Source organism: Chrysochloris asiatica, unplaced genomic scaffold (genome assembly GCF_000296735.1).
Source record: "Chrysochloris asiatica unplaced genomic scaffold, ChrAsi1.0 scaffold00101, whole genome shotgun sequence".
NCBI lineage: Eukaryota > Metazoa > Chordata > Mammalia > Afrosoricida > Chrysochloridae > Chrysochloris > Chrysochloris asiatica.
In genome coordinates, this window is record NW_006408619.1 from 9,084,422 (window position 1) to 9,090,618 (window position 6,197).

The window sequence follows — 6,197 nt, forward strand, 5'->3', positions numbered from 1 at the left end:
TGTTTCAGTACAGGCATGAAATTGTGCATATTAGCCAAGCACTGTGCATTGGTCTGTCACAGGGGCCCCTGGGAGACCAGAGCAGTCAGGAATAGGGAGTCCCATCTTTTATTGTTCTCTGATTAGCAGAGTGGCCTTTTCTGTTGCTGCTCTGGGTGCATGTTTCGTCTCGGCCTCAGTGCGTGCCAGAAGGTCAGTGGTTCTTTAGTCAAGAGCCATACCACATGCTGCGTCTTGCTCCCTTCATCTCTTCCTTCTGGAATCCTGTTTGCAGACATAGAAGAGTGGCTGGGATCCTTACTGGTCTCAGCACGTGCTCCAGAAGTTCCTTTGTGTGGTCTACCTGGAGAGGTACCTCTTTTCAATGGTACCCTTCCCAAAAGGTCCTGTAAGCTAGGAGCTTGGGCTTTCCTAAGCAGAGTGTTTGCTTTTCATAGTATTTCATTCCAGTATGTTTTAAAATATGATGTGTCAGCCTATCAGATCTTTCTGTTAAAAAGCCCGTCTTCTTAGAAAATTCTAGACTCTCCAGAGAGTAAACACTTCACTTCGGATTTGTTTGTTTGTTCCCAGGTGTGGATTAAATGGTTTCTTGGTGGTAGAGAAAATCATTTTGCTTGTGATTTTACTAAATGCTTTGAATTCTCCTTGTCTAGTAGGAAAGCACTTCTCTTTCAACAGTGCTACATGGCTGAAGGGAGTGAAAGGAGGGAGAGGCCAGCTTCCTGTTGGTATTTCAGGAAGGGCATGTAAAAAATGCTCAATTAAATGTGCATCTTCGACTAGTGACTCAGTTTTCAGATATTTTTAATTTAGTGACTTTCTTTTGTGAAAGCTTGTGGGTTAGTAGCCATTCTTGAATTTAAATACAAGGCCCACATTTTCTCGCAAGAGGTAACTGTCCTCCGACTAGGGTCTTGTAAGACATTTTCTGACATTTCAGCAGGTTGAGTATGTGACCTTATGGAACAATGTGACTAAATAAAACTGTTATCACATGACTGAGTCTGCACAAAAAGGCAGTTTCAAGGTCTTAATTTTGAACGTAACTGAGGGCAACGTTGGTATAATTGTATTTCATTATCTGTGAATTGCTCTCCTCTTTAACCAAGCTCTGTGTGAATTAGGACCTGACTTGCCAGAGATGTCATTGAGAGACCTTCTACGTCCTTGGTCCATTCAGCCTCCCTCCCGCCAGTCACTTTCCAATGCCAGCTTGCCTGACCCTGTACAGTTCACCTGGTCCCGACCTACCGGGGCAGCTTGCTGGTTTGATTTTGCTAGCAACTTACTCAGTGCATGGAGTCCCTAGGTGGTACATATGGGTCATGTGCTCGGCTCCTAACTGAAAGGTTAAAAGTCCATCCAGAGTGCCTCAGAAGAACAGTCTGGCGATCTCCTTTTGAAACATCCACCACTGAAAACACTTAGAAGTACAGTTGCTCTCTGATACACATGTGGCCACCGGGAGTTAGAGTCAATTCAGTGGCACCTAGTTTTTATTCACTGCTTAATGTTAAGAAATAAGTGTATCTTGACATCTCCTAAAAACGGGGCTGCCCGTTGTTACCATGGCCCACGCATCATTTATTGGCATGATGTGCAAGAGGGAATGATACTTCAAGTCCTGGTGTGTTTGAGCAAACCAAAGACCCCAATCAGTAGACCCCTGAGACTTAGTAGAATGGATTTACCTCTCAGGTATATATGTACCTGCAGGGAAGAGATGCAGATGAGGGGCAGCATTTCTTCGCTGAAGGCCCCCGTTAGCAGGAGTGAGGGAGCCTGTGAATGTGTGTGTGTGTATGTGTGTATCTCTCGGGTAGGAGGGGGACCCCTTTTCAGAACAGAAGCAAGAACACTTCTTCGAACTGTTTCTGGGACTTGATGACGAGTTTACATGGTTTAGCTCTAGAAGAATCAACAACAGTAGGTCCTGGGATTAATTTGAAATTTATTGACGGAGGCCCCCACTGTCAATCAGCTAGTTAATTCCATCAATGATGAGGTCTCTGTTCTTCAGGAAGGAATACCTTTTGTGATAATTGCTTATTTGTCAGATTAGTTTACTGAGGCCAAACAGAGGAACATTTGGTAGTGGTGGTGGTAACAGCTTATTGGGGGCACCTGCTATATCAGGCAGAGTCCTGGTGTGGTGTTGCAGGATAATACACTGGACCAAAATGTTGGTGTGAACCACAAGTTCTGCGGTTCAAACCCACCAGCAGCTCCTCGGAAACCCTATACCAGGTCACTATCAATCGGAACTGACTCGATGGCACGTAACAATAACAACAACATTATGTCAGACATTGTTTTCTTTACTAATCTATTATATTTTACTGTATTTTTGATGAAACTTTGCGTAGCAGATTAGGTTCGCATTTGATCATTTCTATCAAATTGCTCAGTGACATTAGGATCATTTTTTAGGCATTGTTTTAAATCCTCTCTACAGTCCCTGGCTAGGATTTGGTCAGCTACTAACTGCTTAACATGACCAGCTCCTAAATAAAAGGTCGGAGGTTTGAGTTCACCCAGAGACACCTCAGAAGAAAGGCCTGGTGATCTACTTCTGACAAACCAGCCATTGGAAGCCCTAGGAAGCACAGGTCTATGCTGACACAGGGAATTGCTGTGAGTCACAGCTGACTCCACAACAAGGAGTCTGGTCTTTGGTCTGCTATTAACTAATTCAGTTTACAGATGCGTTTCAGAGGGGTTTAGAAGATCTCCCAAGGATAAACACTATAACTGGTAGAGCTAAATGTGACGCTGGGGTGTCTTCAGGACTTGCCTTCTTAAGCAAATAGCAAATCCTAAACAAAATCCTCATCTTCAACCAGATTGGAATTGCAAGAGATCTCTTGGTTTCCCATGGAAGGTATTTGCCTTGGAACCCACATAATTTTGAATTCTTTTGGATTGCAAGACAGATTCCCCTTCCTGCCCCTCAGATTTCTGTCTCTGGGCTCCCTCTGTTTCCCAGTCACCCACAGGCGAGGAAAGGAAGGATAGCTGAATCATGGAAACAAAGAATTCAAGCTGACAATTATTTGTACACAGAGTACAGTTTGTGAACAAATAGCCTGTGGATGTTCATGTCAGTCAGCTGATTCAGGTCTGCATCCTCTGGAGTTTGTCTGAGGAATGGGGCCCTTTCAAAAGGATGTGGCAAAAGATGCTTCTGCTTTTCAAGGGCAAAGGTGTGGTACAAATGAGTCATGAGGGATTCTTTGGGCAAAATGGGAGTCAGGGATCTCTCCTTGGGGTCTAGCCTCCCTTGGTACTAAGCATTCTGGGAATGGGTTTTCAGTGTGTGAGCGCCCTACCCCATTTTCTCCCTGTCTTCCTCCCTCCTCCCTGTTTTGTGGTGTCAGTGAACATTAATATTTCAAGACTGAAATCATCATGCACCTAGCCCGTGCAGGTAGGATGAACATGAGAGAATTTTTGGCATAAATGGTACAGCTGCAAATAAATAGCTGTTTTCTGTATTTGAAGAGAAAGGCTCCACATGTTGGAAAGAACAGTGGCCCTGAGGCTGGCTGGTGTTGTTATGTGTTGTCGAGTCGATTCCGATTCATAGTGACCCTGTATAGGGTTTCCACAGAGCAGCTGGTGGATTTGAACCACTGACCTTACTGCTCAAACCAACCGTGCGGTCCAGGGCTTATCCTACAGTGCCGCACGAGGACTCTGAGGCTGGTGGAGACTGGCTTTTATTGCTAATGGTCTATTAAGTAGGCTAGGAAACAGTAGCCAGCTGCCTTCTGTTGTAGAGTGCAGAGAGATTTTTTCCGGTGTTTTCTAGCCAGGGACTGTAATTCTATCCCCTAGAATCTCAGAAATTTTGATCTGAAAGAGACCTTTGGGTATATTTCATTCTAATGGAATCCTCTCATTTTACAGATGCAGTGTTTAGAGACTTGAAAGGTTAAGTGCTCAAGGTTACCAGCCAGGAGTCTAGGACCAGTTCTTAGGACCCCCAGATTGGTGCATCTTTCAGCTCAGTGGTCTTGTCTCTCGTGAGATCTGTGCTTCCTTCTTGAAATAATGCTGTAAGCCATGGGACACTCGGGAGGCCCAGCTCAAGCCCTCACCATTACTAAAATCCCCGTCAAGCATACCCTAGAGACCTAGGAGAATACTGAATGTTCCATTTTGTGACCAGATGTTGGGTACTTGGCAGCACTCTGGGTTTCTTTGTTAAAGACTGCAAATGGAATTCTAAATATCACTTATAATCTTTAAATCCCACTCAAAGTATAACTCAAGGTGGAGAAGTGGCTTAGTTACCTAGTATTGTTATACCAGGAGCACTGTGGCTCTGTAGGGTGGTAAGCACTGGACTGCTAAACATAAGGTTTGCAGTTCAAACTCACCAGCTGTTCCGTGGGAGGAAGATGAGGCTTACTGCTCGTGCAAAGATTTACAGCCTCGGACACCCTATGCAGATTCTCTGTGAGTCAGAATTGACTCAATGGCATTTAACAACAGCAACATTGTTATAACAGAAATGCCACAAGTGAATGACTTTAACCAACAGAAATTTATTCTTTCAGTTTAGAAGGCTAGAAGTCCAAACTCAGGGCCCTAACTCTAGGGGAAGGCTTTCTCATGAGGAAGGTCTTTGTCTCCTTTCAACATCCATGGGCCCCCAGCGACCCTGAGGGCTCTCCCTCCATGGGTCTTGGCATCGATCTTCCCCAGAGTCTAGGAGCTTGTCAGCACAGGGACCAGAGGTCCAAAGGACACAATGTGCTCCTTTTCTGTCTTTGTGATCCCACAGTCCCTCCCTCTCTGCTTGCTTCTCTCTCCTTTTATCTCTTATAAGAGAAAAGGAAGGACCCTGGTAGCACAATGGGTCATGCATTGGACTGTTAACTTCAAGGTCTGCAGTTCAAACCCACCAACCACTCTGAGGAAATAAAACGAGGCTGTCTGCCCCCATAAAGATTCATAGTCTCAGAAACTGTAAGGAGCAGTTCTGCTCTGCCCTCTAAGGCCTCTGTGAGTTGGACTAGACTTAGTGACAGTGGATGGCTCAGCTGAAACGGGATGCAGGTCACACCCCAGGGAAATTCCCTTTACATCGGACCCAGGCTGGGACCTGAGCAAACCACACTAATTCCCATACTGCTGGTGGGTTGATTAAGTCAGATCACATGCTGGCAAATGATTCCATTATATAACCACCAAACCACTGAGAATATGGCCCACCCAGTTGACAGTTTTTTGTGGGGGGACACAATTCAGTCCATGACACAGAGATCTGGGGCTGGTGGGCTGAGAAACACAGTAAACATAGTCTATCCAGGAGATGGAAATGAGGTAGAGGAGTGGGGGGACTTTCTTTCCTCCTTTGACATAGGCAGCCCTCTAGTCTTTCTGTGTGACTTCTTTTTCCTACCCAGGCTGCCTGCTGTTCATTTTGACTGGATTTTACCTGCCTAGAAAAGGGTATTTAAAAATTCCAACTCAGTGCCATTAAATTGGTTCCAACACTTGGCAGCCCTATGTGTTACAGAGTGGAACTCCTCCGGAGAGTTTTCGTGGGTAGAATATTCATGGAAACAAATCACCAGACCTTTCTTCTGGGGTCCCATTGGGTGGGCTTGCACGTCCTACCTTTAGGTTAGCAGTCAAAGTGCAAACTGTTTGTGCCACCCAGGGACCCTTCAAGGCATGACAAAATAATAGCATGAAATCTGACTTTGTTATGTCTGCAGTAAATTCAGAATAGTAATACTTAGTGATAAGTTGTACTTGGAGTGAAAGAGCACCATAAAGTCAAAGGCTGCCGCGATGCGTTACAATGAATGTGAAGGGGAGAAGGGTGATGGAGAAACACATTGATTAAGGAAGTGTAAGTGCTGTCGATAACATTGCACACCTAAAAAGCTGACTTGGTAAAAGTTGTGAGACAGATATCTCTACATTAACAAGCTGCTAAGGCTGCTTACGTCCGCGTACCAGCAAGCATCTCATGGGGTTTGGCTCCTTGCTTTGGAGGTTTATGCTCATGGTTTCATGGGGCACTGGTCTAATAATAGGTTTAGTGCTTCTGTTCTACCTTCTAGTACACTGTATAGCGTGTAATGCATTTGGTCTACCTCCTAGTACACTGTATAGTGTTTAGTGCATCTGGTCTACCCCCTAGTACACTGTATAGTGTTTAGTGCATCTGGTCTACC